Source organism: Peromyscus maniculatus, chromosome 13 (genome assembly GCF_049852395.1).
Source record: "Peromyscus maniculatus bairdii isolate BWxNUB_F1_BW_parent chromosome 13, HU_Pman_BW_mat_3.1, whole genome shotgun sequence".
NCBI classification, from domain to species: domain Eukaryota; kingdom Metazoa; phylum Chordata; class Mammalia; order Rodentia; family Cricetidae; genus Peromyscus; species Peromyscus maniculatus.
In genome coordinates this window covers 17,964,953-17,979,943 of record NC_134864.1, presented here as the reverse complement: position 1 = coordinate 17,979,943, position 14,991 = coordinate 17,964,953, and the positions used below count along the sequence as shown (strand labels likewise).

The 14,991-nt window shown below is 34.7% G+C and overlaps 1 pseudogene; it reads right to left on the bottom strand.

The window, feature by feature from the left end:
- Positions 1-5,958: 5,958 nt before the first annotated feature.
- Positions 5,959-6,054, bottom strand: LOC121822198 (U6 spliceosomal RNA; annotated as a pseudogene).
- Between the last annotated feature and the right edge of the window lie 8,937 nt (positions 6,055-14,991).

The window sequence follows — 14,991 nt, the reverse complement described above, 5'->3', positions numbered from 1 at the left end:
AGGCATGCGCCACCACTGCCTGCAGTTTTTTTTTTTTTTTTAAACTCTGGAAACTGAGTTGTTAAGTATAATACAATGAAGGAATTTTTTTAAAGCCCGCTACTGAAACTAAATCAATGATATAATCAATACATAGAATAGTTTAGTCACCTTAAAATATTCCCTTTATAGTTTAATCTTGGTTACCATGAGGGTGAGATAAAAACAGATGGCTACCTCAAAATTACAGATTGTTTTGTGATCACAGTGTCACTACATGTGAAAGATGCAGCAGATGTATAAAAGTAATTTGAAAAGAAGCACTCAGCCTATGTGTCTTGTTGCATAACAAAGGAATATTATAAGTAAAACATATATATTTGCAACATACACACTTGTTACATCTTGAATACAATTACCCCTCTGGATTTTTTTTTCGATTAATAGTCATTTGTTTAACATTTTCCAAATTTAAATCTGACATTTTCTGGGTATCAGAGTTCTCTCCTTAATCATAGCACTTTAGAAAGTAAGGCTGGAAGGAAGATCCTAAATACTCGGCAAGTCTTGGCTTCCTAGCAAAGTCCCAGGCCAATATAATAACAGCTTGTTACAAAAAATGGTGGAGGAGAGAGAAGGATATACTAAATATTTTGTCTTAAAAATAGTGTATTCAGATAACCCTAAACCTTTACATTCCACGTAAGGACCCATGTACTACTCACCTGAATCCTGTACTTAGATGATGTAGCTTGAGTGTTATACAGGGACTCATTTGTTAAAGCTCAGTCTTTACTTTGAGGTATTAATGATGTTAAACATCTGGTGATTTTAAAACAAGAGGGACAGAAAGAAGAGGAAAAAGGACATATGTGCAAGCTCACTGTCCCTTATCGTGTGGCAGTCTTATCTCTCACCATGAGCCCTGCTAAGGACATCATCACCAGATGAGTTCATTAATCCTATCCTTGAAAATGTGCGATGTCCAGTTCTATATTTTTTTTAAATAGAGATGACATAAGACTATTTTATTTATTATGTGTTACAATCATTTCAACATTTTGTAAAACATCATCAAAATGAAACTTAAACCTGACAAGGAAAGCTACTCTGTGGATGCAATATGACTTTCTTGTGGAAACCATCCCCAGTGCATTAGGTAGAGCCCTGGAGGTGTTTAGATCAAAGGACTCTTTCCTCATGAATGATATTCAATCATCAAAAAGTGACCTGAGCAAGATAATTGGAGTGGTTTACCCCTTATCACGTGAGAGTACAAGCAAGGTATAGTCTGTAAAGACTGGCTCTTTTCAACTTCTAAATCTGTTGGAACTTACTAGTGGAATTCCAGTACCCAGTACTTCTGGGAATGTACTTCCAATACTTAAACTTTGCTCACACTAGAAATTTTATAACAGTTTATTTTGAGTGGATTAGAAATCTGAAAGAGAATGAATCTAATTATCTGGGACATTGTTCTTCAAATGACAAGTAAGCTATATTCATCTTTGCTAAATTAAAGGTTTTGTTATCCATTGTATTATTCTACCACAGTGTTGAGCTACACAGAGTATTGTCTATTCCTTGTTCCTTTTCTGATGAAGTATCTGATAAATAGAATGTAGTTATTGGATGCACAGGTAAGTAAAATTGAGTTCTTGAATAAATCTTTTGTCACAACTTTCACCAGAACCTTCCATGATTTCATGTTCCACATATCTGAAGTAGGAGCTCTGGAAGCTTTCTTATGCTTGCTCTTTCATCCTATCAAGATTTCCATGATTTGATTTAATATATATATGTTCATGTGTTAACATTAACATGTATATGTATATATATGTATATGTATATATGTGTGTGTGTGTTATTAACTCCACTTATTTTGTTGCCTTATTTATTTGAAAACAGATTTTTATTTTAGTCAATATGCCAATTTTTAGTTTTTTGCTGATTGGACTATTTACAAATAATGAGATTTTAAGGGGATTTAAGACCACTATATCACTTTATAACATTTATTAGTATTTTTTTTCTTGGCTAGCTTAAGTAAAATCTGTTATCTCATATTATTTAATATTACAAACAAGTGATTTTTAAAATTATATTTAACAAAATTTACAAAAAATTTTCAATCTAATATATGACTAACATTAGAAAACAATTATTTTAGCATTATTTTACTTGTTTCCCTTTTTATATTTATTTCAATTATTGATTTGCTTTTATAGCATGAATAGATTAGAACATACAGTTCTTCATTGGTAATTTTGTTAACATTTAATGAAAATGTAAAATACACTAGTCATTTATATGTCACATTTTTCTCCATGAGTCAGCATAAATCACATGTGTATCTGCTGAATTCTGCATACTCATTCGCGAATTTTGGTTGTTGTTATAAGCTTCGAGTTTGATATTTTCCTGGGGTCCTCACAGTACCTCAACATGCAAGGATATGTATGATTCCTGTATTTTTGTGAGTGTATTTTCAGAGATGGATGCTGTTTTGATTCTCTTCATTGCTTTCTTATGGTTTTTTTCCTTGAAGGTGTTTGCATTCATTTGTGTGCTGTGATACTTAGTTGGGTGTTTTCTTAGTTGTTGTTTCATTGCTGTGATGAATAAGTTACAAGCAGAGAGAGCAATACTGTTCCCAACATATGATTTTGAAACCTTAAAGTCCACCCCCAGTGACACACATTCTCCAGCAAGGCCACATCTCTTTATTCTTCTTCAGCAGTTCTACTTACTGGGGTACAAACATTTGAACATATGATCCCATGGCGGCCATTCTCCTTCCAGCTACCATAATTTTCAGTTGTAATATTGTCAGATTTCTATAATTTTTCATCTCTTTTTAATATTTACCTTCCAATTACCTTTGGCAATCATCATGTTAATATTTTTCCTAAATATATTTCTACCTCATTCTTTTTCTCCTACTTCAGTTACACATATGGTAGGTAGTTTATGGTTGTTTCACAGTTATCCACTGATGATAAGATTTTATAGTAGAGGGTTTACTCTTAATTTCTAATTTTTCATCAAGCTATAATTATATCATTTTCCTGTCCCTTATTCTCCTTTGAATACCTCCTGAGCCCTTGCCTGACTCCAGGTAAAGTGTCATGTTTGTGTGTTTCTTGATTCTTTCAATTGGAAAAAGCAATCCAATTGTCACATTCTCTTTTGAATATTTGCTATTATATGATGTAATCGACTGTCTCATCTATTGTTTTTCCCATTATTATGTTTTAGTTTTAATATCTAGAATTTCCATTTGCTTCTTTTTTAAAAAAATATTTTTCTTTCTGTTTCCAATTAATTTTGACATTCCTTCACATAACTAAATACTCTCATGATTTCTAATTTTACATCTTTTCTCATCTCTATTCATTCAGTGATTCTATTAATTAACTTTCACCTTAGGTTAGGTCACATAATTCTACTTCTTAGAATGACTAATATTTTAGTACATGAGGGATATCATTATGCTAAATATTGTAAATATTATGTTATTTATGGTGTCTATTTGCATAACCTTGAAAGACTGGCAGATTAGGCCAGCAGGAAATTCAGTTAGTCTCTTGATTCTTTTATCTCCATTTCATTCATTATTAGGCCTTTTAGTGGAGGTACATTCCTCTGAAATAACAACAGAATGCATCATGTAGCTGGCAGGGACTGGCTTCCCTTCATAGTCAGCACTCAGTAACTCCCCCATTTGTTCAAGCTTTGGAAATAATTAAATTTATAATGCTCCGCTATATTTTTAAACACTCTTCTTGGTCATTTTTCCTTAAATATGAATGTCTTGATTCTTGACAAGGAGTCAAAGTTGAGCTGAAGGTATTCAGTCCTCAGTAACTCCGTTTCCTTATAAAACATGTATCTCTACTATCAGTAACTTTCTTGACCCTCACAATCTCAAGGTCTATGTTCTCAAATCAGCCAGCTGTCAAGATAACCTTTGCTTTTATGCCTTCTATTCAACTCAGCGCATTATGTCCATGAAGAATTCTGAGCTTATACTGTAGTTTACCTTTGTATTTTCTCCCAGGAATCATATTTCTTCAATGCTGTTTGCTCAGTGTTTCAAATTCTGCCTTCTTTCCCTTCATTTCCACAACTGCTGACAGTGCAGTGTGAATGATAATTTACTTCTGTTGTGATCTCATTTCAATGGTAGAAATTATCTATGCTTTTTTTTTTTTTTTTTAGGTTTTCGAGACAGGGATTTTCTATGTGGCTTTGTGCCTTTTCTGGAACTCACTCTGTAGTCCAGGCTGGTCTGGAACTCACAGATCTCCACCTGCCTCTGCCTCCCGAGTGCTGGGATTAAAGGCATGTACACCACCACCCTGCTTATCTATGCTAATTTTAATGTACATCATCAAATAGCTCACTAGAAGATAACTTATCAATATACACAAGGTTGGGCATTATTAGCTATGAAACAAATTTTAACAACCACCCCACTAATAAATACATATTTTAGAGATGATGAATAAATTGCTTTGCTAGATTTCTCATGTTTCTGAAGAAGCAAACCCACAGTTCAATAGGATGATAACAAAATTTTGTGAAACCTAACAGATAACAGAATTTTATTCTTTTTACCATTCTCAAATGAAAACTTAATCAAAAGAATCTTTTCACTCATCATTTGTTTCATAAAAATTTCCAACTCATTTCAATTTCTTCTGTACCTTATTACCCACAACTTCAAAATTTATATATTTATTACCAAGTAAACTTTTTATATGACATTTCTCAGCATAAATGCTTGTTTCTGCATTAAGTTTCACTTTATAATGCAATGCCAGTGCTTCCACCATTTGCTTTTGCAATTATTTTATCTGAAGTCTAAGTACAAGAACAGGAATGAAGAGAAAATGTCTTAGATACTATACAACATTTTAAGAAATAGGATTCAGCATTAGCTCCTTGTTATACACAATAATGAAGATGCATAAATTTATTAGGTGGAACACTGTCTTGTTCATGTATGATGAGTAGAAAAATTTAAATTTTTTTCAGAGTGCTGTTTGTCCTGTTGTCAAGATATTTCTTTTTTTTCCTCCAATGGGGGAACTCATCTATATTACATCTGATAACATGATTTATTAGCATTTTATTGTCATATTTTAGTAAAGAATTCAAAACCCATTATTATAAAAATGGAATATCAAGAAAATAGTAAAGCTTTTTGAGAAGTAATTTGGATTGGTCATGTCATTTAAAGCTCTAAAATATTGAAGTCTGATTTTTATAAAGATCATCCAAGAATAAAAACAGTAAGTCTGAATTCCAATTTAAAGCAAGATGGGATGTTAGGAATGTGCAGAAGATAAAAATATTTGGTACCAAGCCTGACTATCTCAGTTATATCCATGATACAAACACAGTGGAAGGAAAGATCTAATTCCTCCAACTTGTCCTCTGACTTCTACAAATGCATACTCATGCTTTGGCATACATAAAAGTACTCCACAAACACAGGTACACACCTACAAATAAATAAGTTAGTGAAATAAAAAATTAGAGACTAGTATATGCATGTGAGTATGTGTGTGCCTGTGCATGTGTATGCATGTCTGTGTTGTTATTTAAAGGAGACTAAGCCTGATTTGGAGAAATACACATATTATGTATTTGTGAAATTTAAATTTATGAAATGATATTTTAATAAAAATACTTCATGTTAATTCCCAAAAATCTAATGGATATTTACTTGGTATTGGCAAAATAATGGCCATTTCAATTAATTTAGCTGATTTTCTAAAATAAACCTTTGATTCAAGGTGTAGAGATTAAAGCACTTTAAAGCACTCGAACACACAAATAAGTAAATGAATCATGCAAGAAATTCAGAAAAGAATATTTTTCTATCATTAGAAAACTAGGTAGTTCAGTAGAAATAACTTAATTACATTAGAAAATATTGACTGAAAAATCTAAACAAAAATGACTTTATCGACATATAAATAACTTTTTAAAATGAGAAATGTGGAGGGGCCATTCTAATCTTCTCTGTATCGTTCCAATTTAGTATATTTGCTGCAGAAGTGAGCACAAGAATGTGACTCAGACAATATAAAATTAATTAACATTTTATGTAATAATAAACATACAAAATCATAAGATTACATTATACATTATCCAGGTTGATATATTTATTGAATTTAATTCACATAAATTATCAGCAAGACTATAGGAAATAGAGTATTGCCTCAAACCCTAAAGCTTCTCATTCCCTTTAAGAAACAATTACATTTCTAGAATGTCTGGAACATGAAAATCAGTTGTTTCTTTATATTTTTAATATACAAATGGGTCGAAAGCATGTACTTGGTTGTCCTGAAATTAGGCTAAGTTTGAAATCTTAGACATAATTTAGTGTGTACAAGAAAGCATTCTGTGATAATTGCATTCTTCCTTATTTTAATAGGGTAATAATTATTTTTGAAAACAGTATTATTATGAGAGTTAAAATTTTGTAAAATTTCTTAGTTTATTCTGAATATACAATTCATAACTAAGGATAAATGAAAAATATTAAAATATCAATTTGAAAATCTTTTTTGTTATTCTTTAACATGTAAAATAAGTTTTTATTAAATTTATTTTTAATAAAAGTATAATCATATCACTTCCTCCTTTACCTTTTCTCCTCCAACCTCACATATCACCCTCTCTACTCACTCTTTAATTTGTGCTATATTTATCTATGGTTATTCATGTTACATATATATTCATAATATCATAAATGTATTAATATAATATATTTAATATGGTTGTGTGATTATGAGATAAGGCTGATGACTTGGTAATGGATAACCAATTAAGGGGCTCATCTCTAAGACATACCAATTCTCCCTTTCTCAGATGTCATTTGTTGCTTATAGTTATTTTTGTAGTCCTAGGACTCATTGAGAGTTCCTCTTTCATCCTTAGTATATCTACTGATATTGTTATTGTTCAGGTATTGTTTAGGTAGCAATATGTTTGAATTATCATTGGTGCAGCCCCCCTGTCAGTCCCAAGAGACACAAGCTCACAGCAGAATTACTGCTCTCTTGCTCTTCCACTCTCCTTGCCCTCTTTCCTATATGTTCACTGAGTCTTAGGTGTAGGAGTTGTGTTGTAGGTGTATTTGGTAGGACTAGACTTCCCATAATAAATTTATCTCTGAATTATAACCAATTATGACTTTACAAAAAGAAAATCACAACAGTATGAGTTTTGAAGTGTGTGGTTGTGGTAATATTGTGTTCCCCAATATATTGTGCACCCTAATAAACTTCTCTGAGGTCAGAGAACAGAACAGTCACTAGATAGACATAGAGGCCAGAAAATGGTGGCACACGTGCCTTTAATCCTAGCCTTCCTGGGGCAGAGATCCATCTGGATCTCTGTGAGTTCAAAGCCACACTAGAAACAGACAGGCATGGTGACACACGACTTTAATCCCTGGAAGTTATGGCATGAAGCAGAAAGGTACATAGGGAGTGAGGACCAGGAAGGAGAGGCTTTTAGGCTTTTTAGCAGTGGTTCAGCTGAGATCAATTTGGATGAAGACTCAGAGGCTTTCAGTCTGAGGAAACAAGGTCAGCTGAGAAGTTGGCGAGGTGAGTTAGCTGTGGCTTGTTCTGCTTCTCTGATATTTCAGAATTCACCCCAATATCTGGTCTTGGGTTTGTTTTTTATTAATAAGACATTTTAGCAATTCGTGCTACATGTGGTAGGGGAAATGCTTCCCAATTTATAACTTAACTAATGATAAGTTACAAGATTGATGGGATAGATGACATGATCAAGATCATGCTAATTAATAATGATACTGGTATTAAATGTTTTTATTAAAATAAAAATATTACAAGGACATTAAGGAGATCAATGTGTGTAAAGCACATTAATGTTATTTGTTAATATTCAAACCAGGAGGACCTATATTTTGCTTTTTCATTGATTATTATTTTTATTAAACAAATTTATACATGCATGTCCTATATTATTACTCCCTCCCCTAACCCTCTCTTATGTCCTTCTCTAACTAATAACAATACATTTTTCCCCAATCCTTACCAATCTCTTTCACAAGGTCATGACTTTTGATTTTTGTTTTAGGACCCATTTAGTTTAACAATGGCCATCTGTGTAACTGTAAGGTAAGAAGTGTCCATTGGATCCTGGTAGAGTCATTAATGTGTACACAATGATAGAATTATAGATGCTTGAAACTAGCAGTACAAACAGTTAAGCAGTGAGGAATGATTCAGCCTTCTGATTCCTTCCTCCATCAGTACCTGTATATGATCCGAGTCTTTTGCAGAGAACTATATGTGGGTTCCCTTTTATCTTCATAGTCTGCATGTCCACCAGTCCATGAGAACAAAGGAGACAGAAACATCAACAGAAATTCTTGGATGCTCTGTGAATATGATGGGAATAGCCCTCCAGGATATGACTTCAGTGAATCAACTCAACTTTATTCCAGAATACTGAAAATATATAGAATTGAGGAGCCTGGGGACAAACCCTAATTTGCATTAAGTAGCATACTCTTATCATATGGCTTTGTATGTGGCAGTAGTGTCCTATAGCAAGGGTCCTAGTACAAATTTTAGTTACCATATGTGCAGCAGAGGGAAAGTTTCTAGCAGGAAACTGTGACAAGCATCACACTAGAGATAAATCAAGCATTTAGGTTTACAGACAGCTTTCAGATAAAATCAGTACTCTGGGTCTAGAGATATTCTCCAGATGAGGGCAGGTAGAGTTTTGGAAGTCTTGCTGGGGAGGGGGTCACTTATATTGGTGAGCTTTGAAGAGAGCTGTCAGGCCATGATAGACTACAACTTCTGAGCATTGAGGCCACCCAACATGTGTACATACTCACAATTTGTCCAGAAAACAATGTGTTGCAGTCCTTTTCTCAATCTTCAAGAACTTGCATTCTTTTTAATCCCCTCTTCAGCAATGTTTCCTGTGCCTTGGAAGGGAGGGTGCAAATATCTTGCTATGGCTAAGCATTCACCTCTCATTCATTCAGAGCATTTGTGCTTCTACAAGTCTCTACATTCTCATGGGTCATTCACTTCAAACATGGTCTTCTCTGATTAAAGCTGAAAGTTCCTATAAGTGAATATATAATAAAAAAACTGTAAGAGTAGAATGTATAGTGACATCATGTTCATTTACCTAAACAATAGTAGAAAATTGCCCTCTAGGGCCTGTGATCTCTTCCACCCTAGATTTTGGACCAGATTTAATCAGAGTTAATCTCCTGAGAAGACATGACTGATTTTACTGCCAGAGAGAGCTATAAGAGAACATGAGAATTGACTTGTTGAACTTGATTTAGTCTAGAAGGAAAATGGCCATGAAAAGACCCACTGCTAGAGAGGAACTCTCTGGAGTCTCAGTAACAAAGTTACCAGAGTTTGGAAGGAATAATACCTCAAACATCAAAAGCAAAGTTGTGTCAAGTGGCAGGTCTCAGAACAGAGAATTCTAACAGAAAGTGAAGTTCTCCCACAGAGTTCATTTTAGCAGAAATAACTACAGCATCCAACCATCCACATGCAAGGAAATATTAAAAAACAACTGAGGGAGTGAGAAGACCTGTGTTCACACATTTAGGAAGAATTCTTGACTAAAGCAATATCATCTTATCTCATTTTCATTTTTAGTTGGTCATTTTGTATATCAAAATTCAGTTGTAATATATTAACTTGAATCTCTCCTGCAATGTAAATTTTGGTTATCTTTTATTTATTGAAGTTTAATTTTGTTATTTGATAATGTATATATGTGTTTGCTTGTGTCATAGTATGTGCTGAATGTGGTGTTTAGTAGGAACTGAACTTAGGTGTTCTATAATATCAGTTTGTTCTCTAAAGCAATGTGAAATTTTTAAATCCCCTTGTTATAGCTGGGCAGTGGTGGCACATGCCTGTAATCCCAGCACTTGGGAGGCAGAGGCAGGTGGATCTGGTCTACAGAGGTAGTCCAGGACAGGCTCCAAAGCTACAGAGAAACCCTGTCTCGAAAAAGAAAAAGAAAAAAAATCCCCCTGTTTTCTTGTTTTACTCTATACCTAGTATATATTTTCTCTTCTATTTGTTATACCTCTAACCTATATATTTTCCTTCTCATTCATATCTTACACATTAATCACCATTTTCATTTCCTCTTCATTTTATTACCTATTGATACCCTTAACTAAAAAAAAATTGCATATTCTAGTAATCAGTAAAATAGTGTAACTTCTTAGCAGCCTTATTAGAAACACAAATAAAGCACACAAGTATATTATTCCTTTTCCTCTTTCTGAAATGTTCTCTGAGCCTTAGCAGAGGGCAAAATGAATGGAAACACATGTACTATGAACCAGTCCAACTGGATCAGGCCCTCTGAATGGGTGAGACAGTTAATTGGCTTGATCTGTTTGGGAGGCATCCAGGCAGTGGGACCCAGTCCTGTGCTCATTGCATGAGTTGGCTGTTTGAAACCTGGGGCTTATGCAGGGTTGCTTGGCTCAGCCTGGGAGGAGGGGACTGGACCTGCCTAGACTGAGTCTACCAGGTTGATCTCAGTCCTTGGGGGAGGCTTTGCCCTGGATGAGGTGGGAATGGGGGATGGGCTGGGGGGAAGAGGAGGGGGCCGGGAGGGAGGAGAAAAAAGGAATCTGTGGCTGATATGTTGAACTGAATTATATTGTAAAATAAAATAAAATAAAATTAAAAAAAATGTCTCATTTATGGCTGAGCCTGAAATGTTATTCATTCTCAGTGTCTTGAACAGTTATAAGTCATTGAATTGAAGTCCATTCATTGAATAGAAACCTATCCCTAATCAGTTCTGAAGCACCATTTTCTATGGTTATACGAAAGATAATTACTGTAATCTTAAGTTATGACCTCTGTAGGCATGAGGTTTGATCAGGTTTACACTACTAGTCATATATCCCATCCCATAGCATAGACCTCAAATCCAATCAGGGTATTTGATTAACCACAGAACAGTCACAGCACTATTACATGGGTAGACACAATTTACCTGGCATGGTAGTGCTAGAGTTAGCAGAACACATAAATCAGACAATAGATGCAAATGTTGTTGACATCTTCATTCAGTGTTCTTTGGTTTCAGGGAAAGCTTATGTAATGTTGCTAAAGATGTGACAGTGTCTTTATCTATTTGGTGGTAATGAAACTGGAGATTTCATGCAGACTTCTGGGGAGAAAAGATGTTAGCAGTTTCACCCAAATGTTCAACACATAAGCTACCACCCTAGAAAGATATATCCATGAAGATAATAGTGATATGAATGTTATAGCAGTGATCAGCTGCTTTGTCATTAGAGGGAAAGCTAATTCCCCAGGAGAAAACTCATGTCTGTTGTATAAACTTGGCCATGAACCCATGACTGGGTAGTTCATTGCCCCTTTGGGAGAATATATTACTATTAGTTCCCCATATGTAAATGCAAACATTTTCACATCTATACACATTGGGGTAGCACTAATTTTGGATTTAATGGGTTATACGTATAACAACAACAAAGAAGACATGAAATTGGAAAGGTGGGGTTGGAAAGATTAGGACGACTTAGAAGATGTCTTAGTTAAGCTTTTTTATTGCTTTAATAAATCACCCTGACCAAAACAACTTAATGAGGAAAGAGATCAAAGACAGAATCTGGGCGCAAGAACTTACACACAGGCCATGGAGAAGTGCTATATACAGGTTTGCTCCTCATAGCTTGCTCAGCCTGCTTTTTATGGTTCCCAAGACTAGCAGACTAAGGGTGGTACTGCCCACAATGAGCTGGGTGCTCCTTATCCAATCACCAGTTAAGAAAATGCACTGCAGGCTTGCACACAGACCAATCTGTTGGGAACATTTTATCAATTTTTAGTTTGCCCTTCCAAACTAACTGTAGCTTGTGCAAGGTGACAGAAAAGTTTGTCAGCAAAGGAGATAACAGGGAGTGGATATGATCAAAACACATTGCATACATACATGATATACTTAAAGAATATGTAAGTAAGAAGAAAACCAAAATCTGAGCTACATGTTTACCAAGCACTATTAAAATGGTTAATATAAATTTTCAGTGTTAGACTATCATTACAAATTTAGCTTGAATAGCCTAAGCATGTCTATAAATATTAGCCCAAGAAATATTCATTTCACATGTTTAATATAATGTTGCTCAATACATTCAAAAAAGAATATTTCATAGATGTCCTGAACCTCAACACATTTTTATTACTTCTACTTCAGCCTAAAAGTGCTCAGTCACACCATAAAGTTGAGTCCTATTGTCTTTTATAAGCTTGTGAACAATAATCATGCATTAAATTTGGTGCCCATAAGCATGCTTTGACTGATGCCTGCTAGGAAACTAGGAATTTGACACAGTTTTAAACCAATATTCTTTAAATATTTATTTAGTGGGAGAAGTGTTGGCACTTTTGAAGCTTTCTTTCTTGTTTAAATTTAGAGGTGCTGTCAAATGTAGAAATGAGATCATTCTAGACTTTTTTGGTTATATATTATTATTTTTGGTTATGTTATATATCACATAACGACATAGATTTTGCATAAGTACATAGACTTTAAAGAGCCCCATATTTCTGATTTACTCCCATGTGATGTTTAGTACCTTTTACAAATTGGTATTGGACAAACTGTTGAGCCTATTGCCTTCTTGGTCCAATTCCATTAACTGAGTGATTAACAGATTTAGAAGAGAAGTTTACTCTTCATTTAAAATTGTATCACTAATTTAGGTTATCCACCTTAGAATGATATTCTGCTAATTATAAAAGAAAGTAGAATTTATTTGAATTCTTTAAATGATGTTCAAGTTTTATTGCTGATGGTCTTTGACATAGTGAGTTCACCCTTATGATATTAAATGACACAGTGTTTTCTTTTTTCCCTACCATCTTGTATAACATTTTTCCTTTTCCTTTGATTTCTTTTCCTTTTTTTATTTAAAATATATTTTTCTATACAATAAATTCTAATTGTGGTTTCTCCACGCCTGACTCCCAGTTTCTCTCCCTCTTCCTTCACACCTGGATCTACCTCCTTGCTCTCTCTCCTTAGAAAACAAACAAATAAACCGCTAAAGTATAGTAAAATAAAATATAATACATACAAAAAAACAATCAGAATATGATAAAACAAACAGTAGAAAATGGCCTAAAGATAAAAGTCTGTGGTGGTATTGTGTTCCCCAAAATATTGTGTACCTTAATAAACTTATCTGGGGTCAGAGAACAGAAAAGCCACTAGTTAGGCAGTGATAGCACATGCCTTTAATCCTCACATTCCAGAGGTAGAAATCCATCTGGGATCTCTGAGTTCAAGGCCACATTGGAAACAGCCAGGCATGGTGACTCACACCTTTAATCCCAGAAAGTGAGTCTTTAATCCTAGAGAGTGATGGTAGAAAGCAGAAAGGTATATAAGGCATGAGGACCAGAAACTAGAAGCATTTGGCTGGTTAAGCATTTGACTGGTTAAGCTTCAGGCTTTCGAGCAGCAGTTCAGCAGAGAGCCATTGGGATGAGGACACAGAAGCTTCCAGTCTGAGGAAACAAGGTCAGCTGAGGATCCAGCGAGGTGAGGTAACTGTGGCTTATTCTGTCTCTCTGACCATCCAGCATTTCTCCCCAATAACTGGCCTCGGGTTTGATTTTATTAATAAGAACTTTTAAGATTCCTTCTACAAAAGTGAAGAAACTCTTATAGCTGAAAAGATACACACATTCCCACACAAAGAATTCAATAATTGAAAAATGAAAAGAGAGAAAGCAGAAATATATGTAATAAATAAATAAATATACATATATATATATTTGAAAAGACCTGTAAGGCTGTAAGGTGCTGCGGATATCATTCTATATAAATAAAACACTGATGGCCAATGACCAGGCAGGAAGTAGGTGGCCAGGCAGGAAGTAGGTGGGACAAGGAAAGAGGAGAATTCATACAGTTTATAAGTGATATAAGCGTCTGAATGATTATTTTATACGTGGGTTGTGGGACTGCGGGGCTTGGTGGAACCTGGTGAGAAGCTCTCCAGCAACAGTAAGGCTAAATAATAGTGTCTTAATGCAACATATGAGAAAAAGAAGCTCCATAGGTACCATTGAGCTCATTTTCTGCTGATTGGCATGGGGCCTTCCCTTAAGAGTAATTTGTTTGTCCAGTGGGACTCCCTTGTAGAAAATAATTTTTTCATTTGCAAGCTGTTATCAATTAGATAGAGTTTCTGTGTTAGGGTGGGGATATGTGTCTACTTCTTCTTTCAGCCCTAAGACCCCATCTGGTATACAGATCCATGTAGGTCCTGTGAATGCTGCTTCAGTCTCTGTGAGTTCATATATTCCTTGGTTCCTTCCCTTCCCTGTAGATCTTATAGTCTTTCTGCTTCCTCTTCCACAGAGTTCCCTGGATGCTGAAGGAAGGAGTTTGATGAAGACTTCCCATTTACATCTGGTTGGTTCAAGGTCTCTCAGTCTTAGCACATTTTCTGGCTGTGAGTCTCTCTAATTGTTCCTGTCTGCTTGGGAAGAAGCTTCTATGATGATGACTGAATAAGGCACTGATATTTTATATATATATATATCATGTAGGGTACCTTTCAGCAATAAGGACACTAGCCTGAAAGAGTGAAGGCTCTAGGCAGGCACCAGCTTGACGTCTTTGTTTTCAATGAGTTATGTAAGTGTAGTCTTCACAAATAACACATTGCTATAGGTTTGGAGAGAGCAATAGATATACTTGGAAAGACCTAGGGTTGTTTAGGGGTTTCAATGGGATCCACTGGGCCAATAACTCAACTCATTTTGACCCATCCCTGGTACTGGAAGCATCATTTGGTAACTATTTGGGCTTCTCTCCCTGCTGTCATTTGGTATATCATTTAGATTCTCTTCATATACATATATATATATATATATATATATATATATATATATATATATA